The sequence below is a fragment of the Pongo abelii genome, chromosome 4 (assembly GCF_028885655.2).
Source record: "Pongo abelii isolate AG06213 chromosome 4, NHGRI_mPonAbe1-v2.0_pri, whole genome shotgun sequence".
Taxonomy (NCBI): domain Eukaryota; kingdom Metazoa; phylum Chordata; class Mammalia; order Primates; family Hominidae; genus Pongo; species Pongo abelii.
The window spans coordinates 141,688,087-141,701,125 of NC_071989.2; the positions used below are offsets into that span (position 1 = coordinate 141,688,087).

At 51.6% G+C, this 13,039-nt stretch overlaps 1 protein-coding gene across 2 annotated transcripts in view; it reads right to left on the reverse strand.

Annotated features, from left to right (window-relative positions):
* FSTL4 (follistatin like 4) overlaps positions 1-13,039 on the reverse strand; it is a 413,592-nt gene that overhangs the window by 130,357 nt on the left and 270,196 nt on the right. The gene's annotated exons all lie outside the window — the stretch shown is intronic.

The following is a 13,039-nucleotide window of genomic DNA, read 5'->3' on the forward strand; positions in this document are numbered from 1 at the left end:
CCTTTTACCAGTGTTTATTTACATTCTGTGTGCCCGATGCTGGGCAGCTTCTAGTCCTGGGCACTGTGGGTGCCTGTGGTGGGAGGCCAAGGGAGGGATGTTCAGGATGAGACCTGTAGGATGAGGAGTTGTGGGAGGAAGCAGAGGGAAGAGCAGGCCAGGAGCAGGACTGCGTGTGCAGGAGCCATGGTGTGGCACGTCTGGAGACTGGTGAAAGCTGGTGTGGCTGGGCTGGAGGGGCTGAGTCAGGTGGAGAGTGAAACAAGACAGGCAGGAGAGGGCAGTGGGACAACCCAGGCAGAGCCTCCAAGGCCGTGGGGAAGTGTGTGGCACCGCACGTCATGCTGTTCAAAACTTTCTTTGTCATTTCTTCCCTTTACTGAGGGCACTCCATGCCCTGGCCAAGCTCGCCACTGGGGTCCTGAGATGAACCAAGGGATTCCAGGAAGAGAATCTTAAATCCTTCTTTACCCCAGGAGCAACTGTGCTTTAATGAGTTGCAAGAGAGAACTTTGCCTAAACTCAAATCATGAAGTCATTTGTCCGAAATTACTGAGCTCCTCTGGTGCCCGATAGCACTGGGGAAGGGCCGTGGACCCTGGAGGAAAGGCGGCCTGATGCTCAGAGCTTTGCTTCTGTGCAGATGATCACTCGAGATCCCAAAGTCCAAACTCTCTTTTTGGGAAGGCTTTTGATCCTTCATCTCCAAGGGCTGCCTTCTTGGTGGCTCCCTGCCTTCACTCCCTGCCTTTGTCATCCGAATTCCAAAGGGCTTGAGGTGGGGTGGGGGAAGGAAAACTTTCTTCTTTGCCTTCTTCCAGCCCCCAGAGGCGGATGCCCCAAAGCTGCAGCCTGTAGCTCAGTCTCCCTGGATAGCTTTCCTCCCTCACAGCTGGCCTTGGCTTCCAGGATAGATATCTTCCTAACAAGGTGTGTCAGAGTCATAGGTTACCAAATTCCAGTTTTATTTTTACATTCCTGCCCCCTGCTGGTTTCACTGTGGAGTCAGATAGGAGTGACTTAGCTGTGTGGAGCACTGGGCATTTTGGACACCACTGGACATGGTCTTCAGCTAACGGCTCCCTCCCCTCTTCCAGCTTCAAACATTTGTCTGATTCTAGAAGAAATACATGCCCATCAGAGAACCACTTGGAAAATGCAAATAAATATAAAGAAAAAGAAAATAAATCATCCTGAAATCCACCTCCCAGATGCAGCTGCTGTCAACACACTGCTGGCCAGATGTGAAGCTGGGCCCTCTCCATGAGTGACACTGAGCCCATTATTGAAATGAGCTCTTTCACGTAGTCCAGCCCTCGTCTGCTGTGTGGGCTCTGAGACCTGTTTTCTGATCTTCCTCCTATTCTTCTCAAATTCCAATCATTGGCCGGGCGTGGTGGCTCATGCCTGTAATCCCAGCACTTTGGGAGGCTGAGGCGGGCGGATCACAAGGTCAGGATATTGAGACCATCCTGGCTAACACGGTGAAACCCCGTCTCTACCAAAAATACAAAAAATTAGCCAGGCATGGTGGTGGGCGCCTGTGGTCCCAGCTACTCGGGAGGCTGAGGTAGGAGAATGGCGTGAACCCGGGAGGCGGAGCTTGCAGTGAGCCGAGATCACGCCACTGCACTCCAGTCTGGGCGACAGAGCGAGACTCCGTCTCAAAAAAAAAAAAAAAAAATTCCAATCATTTTGGGCAAGAAAGTGTCAACACCCAAGGTTCATGTCTTTCTTATCTTCACCCCAGTCAGCCCTGCCCACCTGCCCAGCAATTCCACACAGGTGACTACAAGAAAGGTAGGGGGTATGGGGGGACCGGGGGGACTTCAGCAGCACTGATCACTGGGCATGCTCCTGCCCAGGGGCCTGGCATTGACTATCCCCCTGGCTGGAGTGCTATTCACCCAAATCTCCACCTGGTGTACTCATCTTGGCCTCTGCTTAAACATCACCTGATGTAAGCTGGCACCCCTTACCTTCATCACTCTCCATGCCCTGACACTGTGTGTGTTGGGCCTGGCTCCCAGGGAGGGAGGGAATCAGATCTCTCCGGACAAGGGCAGGGTCCAGTCTTAGCCTTGGTCCACAGGATACTTTACTCCTTCGGAGGGAAGGTCCCTGGGGTGTGTGGCAGAGGCTTGGGGACCACCCCACCCCTCCCTGGTGCCCCTGTGGGTGATGGTCAAGATGATTTTGAGAATGATAGTGGCAGGACGGGTGCGATGGCTCACGCCTTTAATCCTAGCACTTTGGGAGGCCAAGGCGGGTGGATTACCTGAGGTCAGGAGTTCAAGAGAATGGTTCGAGAGAATGCCATGAGGAGCCCTGAGCCGGGGCCCAGATCCCATTGCCAGGGCCTCTCTAACACAGCCTGGGATGGGGAGACTCAGAATACAGTTGAACTTCAGCATTGATTAATCCAGAGGCGTGACTCTTCCAGAGAGAAGGTGGGATGCTTGCATATAACCTTGACGTCCATGCCTTGAACAAGGCTCAGCAGGGGCTGCCAGGTTGGGACCCACAGGGGACCTGCTTCATGAGTGGCCAGGACCGCTGTGATTTGGACTGCAGAGGTTTCTGCCCACATGTTTGGAAAGTCATTTCAGTGTTTCCTCTGAGTCTTGCTGGTTTCCAGGTAAGGAGAAATTCATGTTGTCATAAATAAGGGGATTTTGTTTTTGCCTTTGTGGTAACCTTGGCTAGGTCAAGCCTTACGGTGAGGTTTGGAGAATTTCAGGGAAGCCCCCTCCATAGCTGGAAACTCCCTGTGCTCTGAACACAGCTGCCCTTTCTCATGCTGCCCCACCCCCTTCCTGTCTTCAGGCCCAATCCACCTCGTCTGTAGGAAGCTTGTCCACTCACACACACCACACACACACACACACACACAGGACTGCCTTCTCCCTCAGCTTTCCTTTCTGCCTGATATGAAATCCTTTCTGGGTGAGGCTTGCCCCAGCCTTAGTTTGGGCTCCCCCAAAGCAGTCCCTGAGATGAGGATCTAGGGGCAAGCAGCATATTTGAAGATGATCCCAAGAAGTGCTGGAAGGAACAGGAAGTAGACTGGGAAGGGAGAAAAGCCAACAAAGGGCTCACTCATGAGTGGGATGCCGCTGTGGGCAATGGGGGTTCAATCCCATGGGGTCCTCAGAGGGACTGTGTAGAACACACCGCAGAATTGCTCCACTGAGGTGGGAGGGAGCCGGGATATTTTTCTACTGACTTCCATCCCTATTAGCTGAGGTTGCTCTTGGAGGAATTCACCACCTCCAGCTAGCAGTTCTGGACCTCCCAAATGAGGACTGAGTACACGCCTGAGACCAGAAAATGTCCTCAGGCTGAAGCTGCAGGTGCCTGGGATTGGATGCTCTTGGCAAGTGTTATGGGGAATCATCCACCCAAGCTGCACATCACCTCTGGGGTTGACTGAGAGAAGCTGGATGGGTGGCTTTCAGCATCTGCTATGTCCCCTCAATGGGATTACATGTTCTGAGCAGGCAGGAGTTGAAGTGGACAGTTCCCCATGCAGCATTACAGTATGAAATGCTTGTTGAGTGAGAGGACGAGAGTCCTATGGCTCCAGGGCAGTCTCATGAAGCTGGAGCCAGGGTGATGGGCTCACCCTGTAACAACCTTGTCTAAGGTCTTCAGGTGGACACAGACTTCATCATGGGCTGCCACGTCTACCTGATATCAACACTGCTAATGACAGTCACCACAAGGCCAGACAGAGCACTGGATGGGGGATCAGGAGACCACCTGACTTCAGCTGTGAGACCTTAGGAAAGGCATTCACTCCCCGGCCCTTCCTACTTCTATTCCCTATCTTAACATGGGGATAATAATAGCTTCTTACTGCCTTCCCGCGTCATGGCATACAAGGAAATGTGAGGACTTAGCAAGTGGTTGGCGAGGCCTGGGGTCTTCTCTTGGTGAGATGGGCTCAAAGCCCCAAGGGAGGGGTATGGCTCATTTGTCTTTGTCTCCTTTACTGTGGGGCCTGGGACAGGTTGGCAACTAAATCAGTGCTCATGGCTAAACAGAAGACAGAAGATGTCCTGATCCTCTCCCTCCCCCCCGACCGCCAGTGCACATGTCCCGTCTGGGGCTTCTTGGGGAGAGAGGTTGCACATCCTGGTCAGCCTGACACTGACAGCATCATTGACAGGCCCTGTGAAGGGCTCAGCCACCTTCCTGCCAGCCTGGGTGCCCTCCATGCCACAGGGCTGGCCTGGCCATCCCCTGGCCCCGGCCTCAGGCTCGTTGGCAGCACATGCGTGGGGCTCCTCCTGCTCCCAGACCAGGCCTGCTTTGGCAGATAAAATATTGATCAGCCTGCCGAGGAGCCCAGAGTGTGATCCTATTTTCATGTCAGAACTTGGTAATGAACTACATTTATCAAGCCCGTTCTCCATGAGAAAGGTCAGTCGCAGATCCGGCTAAGTTGTTATGACACCTCATTAATCTAGTTCCCTCAATAATTGTCCCTCTTTGAAGATTCTAATGTCCTCCCATTCCCACTGCACTCCCTTCACACTGAGGAAGATGATTATAGCAGGAGAACAGGCACATCCACATTTAATTTTTGAGCAAAGGGAGATAGGTAGCAGGTAGCAGTCTCTGGAATTAAATGTCCATCAAAGAAACACTTTCTATTGCAAAACAAAGGGAAGCAAGGGAGACACTGTAAATATTCCATCAGCCACTTGTGCCCCTGCCAGACTGTGCTCAAAGGGACCATCTTCATTCTGTGGCAGGTGAAGCTCCTATTAAAGGCGTGGGTGGGGCTGGGAGACTCCGAAGAGTCAAGGGGAGGGAGGCATTTGTAATATGGGCAATGTGGAAGGTGCTACACAAGCTGTTGGGAGCTCAGATTCTGAGAGGGAGACAGGCCAGGTGGTCAATGCCCAGGCCTTGGATCCCAGGGGTGAGGCACCTGCATGATGGTGGGGTGGGAAAGTGGGCTGTCTCTTGCTGCCCCATCCTACTCTCCCACTGCAAGGTGTTTCTTCGCCAACTCCTTCAGCCTCTCTCACCTAACACACCAACCCTGCCTAACGGGGACCCTCGTGTGCTGCCCTGTTCTCTCTCACCAGCCTTCTCCAGCCTTGAATTTCTGTGACTTTTTCATCCACTGTGGTCATCAGGCTCCCTGTTAGACTGTGAGCTCCTCCAGGGCAGGGGGGCCTTGCTTACAGGTGTACCCCCAGCACCTGGCCCAGCATCCACACATAGAAGGGACTCATTCAGTGTCTGTTACCTGTATGACTGTGGAAGACGGGCGGCAGGTGGGCTTGGAGAGTGGCTACAGCCCTGCCCTGAAAAAGAGACAATCCCAGCCACCCTGCACCATGGTGACAGGTCTGGATCTCTGGAGGGGGCTAGTGCCTGTGTCACCCATCATGTCAGTTCCTTGGGGGGCATGCTGACCATGTGGTACATGTGGCCATGCTCACTGAAGCCCAAACCTCCATACCTCACCCAGTGGGGACAACCGAAAACCTGCAAAGCTGGCCCCATGGAGTGAACTCCAGCATGGCCAGGCTAGGGGTGGTGGCAAGGTGGTCTCTGGACACTAGGTTGCATAGAAGTGTGGTGGGCGCAAGGCAGCTGCCTGGGAATTGCTTCTGGAGAGGAGGAGGAGGAAAGCTTCTGCCCTCTTGTCTTGGCATTGTTGGTCGGGACAGCCCTGGATCACCCTGTGAAGAGGCCAGCCGGGCGCCCTGTGCTTGAAACAGCCACCCAGGTAAGGAGGCCTGTGGATGAATTTGGCTATGACACAGCTTCAGGAAAGACCCTGTTTTTTGCCCCGGTTCTGATCAGTAAATGAACAGAGCCGACCCTGTGGACCATCTGTGTTCTTGGGGACAGCTTTATACACAGGCAGAATGTGGGGTCAAGGTGGGTGCGGGGAATCCCCAGGCCACTATAAGACCTCAGCCCCATGAGTCTCCAGGGTGCTGGAATTTCCCTTCTTGGGGTCACTGTACTCTCAGGAGTCCCCCTTTGAAGAATATCCAAAATGTACTGGAGAGGGGAATGCAGGACATGGCTCAACATCATGAAAGAGCTCAGCTGCCACTGCTGGAAGCAATCCCTTTGGGGAAGGGGGCGTGGACCTAGGGGCAAAGGCATGGGGAAGAAAGACTTGCCTGGGTGGGGGATGGTGGGTTTGCTCTGAATGCCAACAAATGGGGTGAGGATCTCTCTTCCCAAACCAGACACAGGCCATCCCTGCAGAAACCACATAGTAACCAGCCACTCTCTGGAGCTGCACTCACTGGGCTCCAGCCCCTCTTCAACCTGGCAGGGTGGCTAGAGCTCAGATCCCCAGACCTCACCTGAGAACCCCCCAGAGAGGCCCAGGGGAGAGACAGGACATGCCCCCATCCTCTTGGCTGCCTGTCCCCCAGACATTAGCAACACAGGTTTCCACACTTTCCCCATCAGCCTGGTAAGTCATGTCATGTGCTGCCCCAGCAAAGCTTCGATCTTCACCACCGAAGCAAAAACCTGGCTTAATTGTCTGGCACCCATGTTATATAGCTCAGTGTGGCTGCGTTACAGGGGCCTCGGTTGTGATGTGTCATTCTGAGGTCTATTTTGAAACTGCTAAGCTGTGCAAAGAACAAGCAGCATTTTACTCCCAGATCTAATTTAGGAGCTGCCGTAACTTTGCTGGAGTTTAGCTTAAGAGGAACAGATGTTTAACTTGATGTAAATTCATGAACATTAACAATCTTTCTGCTGCCATTTCTGGGAAAATTCAATTAACAATAAATGCCAAAACCAATGGGCTTATCTTTAAGATACATTTTAGCTAACACGATGTCGTTTCACTGACAGTGTTGACTGAGCCACAAAACTCTGAAAATTCCAAGAGATTGTTACACACATATGATACAGTCTTCTCACAATCCCCAAACAAACATAGACAGGTGTACTGGAAGTTGTGCCACCTGGTAACCCACTGCCGCTGTTCCCTAGGGTCTGTGACTTCTAAGTGAGTGGGTCACTATCCCCTTCTCTCAGCACTCTGTGGCGGTGTTTATGCCTGTCATTGGCTTAAAACCACTGGCTACTCTAGCCTTGAAGGCCCTCCCAGTGGTCCCAGTCTGGCTCCACGGACTTCCCACTCCCTGCCAGAAAGCCCGCCCGCAGAGCTTGCTCCCAGGTGCCCCACTCCTGGCAGGCCCTCTCTTCAAATCTGACTTTTCTGCCAAGGCCCAGTTCCACAGAGCTGTTTCCATCCATTCCAAACCACACACTCTGGACCTTGGCTCTGTGAGCCTGGAGGGGTTTGTCCTTGTCCTATCTCCTAAACAGAGCTTCTTAAAGCAATGACTGCTCCCAGCATCTTTGCATCTCTTGGGTGAATAGCTTCACGTTCTTAGACAACACTGCTAACAGGGACCTACGGTGGGCATACCTTCATCAGGTGCTGCAGCCTGCCCATGGCCTAGAGGAACTCAGCCTGCCTCCTGTCCCTTCCATCACTTGGAGCTCTCCCTGGAACACTCCTCACTCCTTAGTCCCAACACCAGAACCAGCAATGAGCCAAATGCAGTCATTAGACAGATGGGAAAACTGAGGCCCAGGGTGGGGAAGGGACACGGCTGGACCATGGGGCAGACTAGTAGCAGATCCAAGATCAGAACCCAGATCTCCTGACCCTGGTCTTTCAACCACATAACACCAGGGCCTCAGGAAACTCAACGAAGAACCTGTTTACTCTGGCTTTCCCTAAAGGAGGCCCAGGACAGGCCTAGCTGAGGAAGTGCAACGGAATGGGAGAGCTGCTCTAGAAGGTCTGCAGCTCTGTTAGAAACAAATTTTCAGCTTCTAGAAGGGTAGCAAGTATGGGGTGAGGCCCAGAAAGCTGCATTTTAAGAGTCTCTGCTGATTCTGGCACAGATAGTCCACTGAGCACACTTTGGGAAACACAGTTTTAGCAAACACGCTTACCTTCCCCCTACCCGACAGGGCTCACTTGGCCACCTTGCTTGAGAGCCGACTGGCTCTCAGGAGGGGCCTGGAAGGGAAAACTACCAGGGATTAAGTCAGAAAGAGAACCTGGGTAATAGCGGGAGGGTGCCTGCCTCTCAGCCAAGACCGAGACAGAGCCGAGCAGTTCCTTCCAACATCCTGCCTCTTGCTTCACGGCAAGGCATGGATGTGCTGGTTCCTCTAATTGGGAAACAGAGGCCAGTATAAGGGCTTCAGAGGGAGGAGGGCATGGCTACAGGACTGGGTCTGTCTCTTGTTCAGCTGAGCTGACAGCCATCACAGGCAGCTGAGTTTGCGGCTGAAAGGGTTGGTTCTCTCAAAGGTCATCTGCTGGCATTTGGCCATGCCAAGGTCCTGGGATCCTACACAAGGATTTTGGCATGTGGGTACTCTAGCATCCAGGGACTGGCTGAGGGAAATCAAGTGGTTACAGCCTCTTAGACGCAGCCCCTCATCCTCCCTGGATTCAAAGAGGGTCTTGCATCCAGGCTGCCAAACTATTCTCGGTCAGTTTCCATCTGGTCTTTTCCCTGGAGTGTCCATATTTGTCATCTCAGCTAATTTTGAATTTTCTAGGTTGAAGGTACAAGGCTCACTTTGGAACCACAAACAGAATCTGCATGTCTAAGGCTTGACATGGCCTTTTACCCAGGGTTAAACACACACGAGGCCATGTAGACCTTGTGCCTGGTTCCCCAGCTGTGCTGCACTGGAGCAGATCCAGCCGACTCCAAGTCTGGTGGCAATATCTACCTCCACTTGCACCTGAATCCGCAGACAATGCCTCATCTCAATTTGCACCCCAGCATCAGGTCATTTAAATTAACAAAACCACCCAGACCTTTGTTAGATAAATGGTACATTTGCTCATGAATGCCTGGTTCAATTGATGTTGCTATACAATCTGCCGTCTGACATTTACAATCCTCTCTTTTATTCCTATTAGAGAAAGCAAAATTGGTTGGATCCCTGGGAGAGGGATCCACATATACTTTTTATGGTTGACTGGCACAACTATCAGGTGGCCCCAGAGTGAAAGAGCACTGTATGAAAACATGAATAAATGCTAAAGCCCTCCTGGTATTAAGAACTTTAGTTTTTACTGTTGTGTTAGTGGAAAATCTCCACCAGCTAGATTCCCTAACAGGTCAGCATTCCTTCTGGAAGGTGGGCAACAGCTTCTTGTGAACTCCGGCTCCCCCTTTGCCCTGTCCAGCAGCTCAGCCCTCCTCCCACTCTCCCTGTCACCAGCCCCAAGAGCAGAAGCAGTAGTGCTGGACTAGAGGTCAGTCACCAGGCGGGGAAGTCGGAGGGGATATGGGAGTGTGGGCGCCTTCCCCACCTCCTGTTTAATTTTATTAATTTTGTTCCCAAGACTTCCTTGGGAGGCTGCGTCCTCCCAAACATCTAACTAAGGGGAAAAGGCCGGCTGTTGAGCTGGCAGTAACTTTGCTCAGCGTCAGTGAGGCAATGGCGTCAGCGATGTCCAGAAATGTAGATGCTTTGAGCTCGAGCTACTGTGGTCTTTGAGTGGCCACTAGACTGAGTGGTGGGCACATCCACAGAGACACGGCCGGGTCTGAGGCTGTCGCTTCCTCCGCGAATGATCAAGATGAGGCTTACTGGCTCCAGACTGAGGCTGATGGGTCAGGCAAAGGGAGCACTTAGCTCCCACATGGACTCATCACACATGCAAGGAGTCTCTATAAACGGTCTCAACAAGGGCAGTGCTGTCTCCAAGAGGCGTTTTGGAATTTTGTGGGGGTGTTTTTGGTTGTCACAATGATTGGAGGGCCTTGGTGGCACTTAATGGGTGGGGCCAGGGGTCCTAGCGATCCTGACCTTCACGGTACCATCCTGCACAAAAACTTCTGCTGGCCTGGTGTATTGGTCGGGGTGCTCTTAGAGGGACAGAACTCAAAGGAGATATATATATATATATATTTTTTTTATTAAGTATTAACTTACACACCTGTAACAGGTTCTGTCTGCAGCTCTCACAAGGTCTCACAATAGACTGTCTGCAAGCTGAGGAGCAAGGAGAGCCAGTCCGAGTCTCAGAACTGAAGAACTTGGAGTCTGATGCTCGAGGGCAGGAAGCAACCAGCCCGGGAGAAAGATGTGGGCTGGGAGGCCAGGCCCGTCTCTCCTTTTCACATTTTTCTGCCTTCTTGATATTCGCTGGAAGCTGACTAGATTGTGCCCACCAGATCAAGGGTGGATCTGCCTTCCCCAGCCCACTGACTCAAATGTTAATCTCCTTTGGCAACACCCTCACAGACACACCCAGGATTAATACTTTGTATCCCTCAATCCAATCAAGTTGACGTTCAGTATTAACCATCACACCTGGCATCTCATCTGAGTTTTTAAATGTCTCATTCACGGCAGCAAAACATCTGGTTACTATTACTTGAGCCTAGAATCTAATGTGTTACACAGCATTCACCCCCTTCGCCCCGGGTTTGGCAAAGGCATTCCAAGGATGCACCTCTGCTGTCAGTTGTAGATTTTGTTTACTATTTTATCAAGAGTCATTCACCATTTTGGAGAATCCCATCTCTAAAGCAATGACACTTGAATATTCAAGCTGTCAACATAACAGACATGTAACAGGTTCTGCGTGCAGCTGTTGTATTCTTAGGGTTCCATGTGTAGATGCTGACATCTGGCCTCCATGAGTGCAGCTGGTGCCCAGATATTCACATACTGAAAGGTTTATTTTATGTGCATCACTTTTCCTGCATTTCTCCTTTTTATCACATTGTATTAGGCTGTTCTTGCATTGCTATAAAGAAATACCTGAGTCTGGGTAATTTATAAGAAAAGAATTGGCTCACAGTTCTGCAGGCTGTACAGGATGTATAGCGCTGGCAACAGCTTCTGGTGAGGCCTCAGGAAGCTTTTACTCACGAAAGAAGGTGAAAGGGGAGCAGGTGTCTCACAGGGCAAGAGCAGAGGCAAGAGAGTGGGGAGAGAGGTGCCACACCCTTTTAAACAACCAGATCTCGCAAGAACTCACTACCGTGAGGACAGCCCTGAGGGGATGGTGCCAAGCCATTCATGAGAATTCCACCCCCATGATCCAATCAGCTCCCACCAGGCCCCACCTCCAACACTGGGGATTGCATTTCAACATGAGATTTCAGGGTACAAATATCCAAAGAATAATACACCACACATATATGGGATAGAACTTAGATATATCCTTTATATCAAATATATGTCATATTTGATGACATGTATCCATTTCAAGATAATAAAGGGGGGCTTTACAAAAGATTTGCTATAAAAAGGTGGCTTTAGGTCTGACAGGGGGTAAACACAAGTGATTTACACGAGCAACCCAAATCTGTGGCCTCACTTCTTTTCACACTCCCAGGTACTGTGATTTTTAAAGAACAGCGGGAACAGTGTGGGAGTATGCCTGTGCGTTCGTATGTGCTGAAGTGTGAGTGTGTCCCTGTGGTTATGCTGTGGACACATGTGCACCTGTGTGGAAGCTCTGCCAGCATGGTCAAAAACGGGGACAGGGGATTCAGGGTCATGCCTGGGGGCCATGGAGGCTCCTGGCCTCTAGGAAGGCAGCCCACAGCAGCCCTGGAGGAAGAGGCATCGCCTCTGTGCACTGGGGTACAGACAGTAAGCCCCGCTGAGAGGGAAAGCAGCTCCGCATAGGTCTCGGGAGGGCTTTCTCCAGAACTGGGCTCTCTCCTGTCTCTGTTCTCCCAGGACACCCCCAGGCAGGGCAGGTGTGACCTGAAATAACAGGTGGGGAGACTGGGGCAGTAGCAGTTTCTGAGCGGGTGTCTCACAGGCCTGGCAGCTCATGGTGTTTTTCTCTCCTCTGTGCTGATCTTCAGCTTCTGAGCCAAGCCAAAGAGTCACTGGGTATTCAAGACAACAAGCAGACATTCTGGTCCTCTGATGTGAGGGGTGCCTGGACTGCAAATCAACGCCATTGAACTGCGGTCTCCAGGAAGGAACTCCCCAAATGTTAACACATTCCACATTCACCTGCAGAAGGGGCTCCTGGGGTCATTTACTTTAGAAGAAAAGGTGTTAGAGGGAAACTGCCTCAGAATGCTCTCAGAAAACGGGTCTGCTATAAGCCGGGGATTTGTGCTCTTACATGAGCTTGGCAGGAAATGGCATTTCAGAGAAGAATGACCCAAACAGAGGGTTTTAGACCTGAGACAGCTCAGAGAAATTTCCTGAGGTTTGAAGATTTATCTTAACCTCTCGGACATGAACGATTGACAGTAAATCCCTGGTCAAAATAAAACAAAACTCCACAACTCGGAAAGCGAACACCAGCCATTTTGGGAGATCTTTGGATTATTTCCAGGGCTTGAGCCTCTGCGAGAAGAGTGAGAAGGCTCCCCTTCCCCGTCACCTACACTGCTGTTCTGAGGATTATCTACACGGGAAACTTATCAAAATGTGGGCAGCCCGTGGAGGGAGCTGCAGAAACCCTCATTTCTGTGAAAGTCAGTGCCAGGCGGAACGTGTGGGTTTTTCAACCTGAAGCTTCTGAGCTGATGAGCAGGCTGTGGTCCCAGTTCACATCCAGAATGCAGGGCCTGGCAGTGTGAGAAGCCGGGGCTGCCGAGGGAAGGTTGGCAGTGGGGATAAACAGCAAACCAGGTGTGGGTCCTCCGAGTGCTCAGAAAGCCCTCCTCTTCCAGCGATGGAGTTTGATTCCAGACACATCTCAGCCATAATGCATCTGCACTGCTCACTCCCTGAACACCGGGAAAGGAGCGAAAGCAGCAGCCTGATGGGATTTGGCAGATGTGCTGGCTCTCACTAGACTCACACACTGAGCAATCACTCCAACCTGCTCTCTGCCTCCATATTTATCAGTTCCTGGAGCCTGAGAATGGCCTCCTGGCTGCCTTGTCTGTCATGGTAATGGATTCAGATGCTTTGAGAGGTTCAGGATCCACAGTTGATGGGAGTGACAGGGACCCTCTTGGATTCTCCAAAGAAAAGTGTACACAGCTCAGAGAACTCCTGGGGCCAGAGG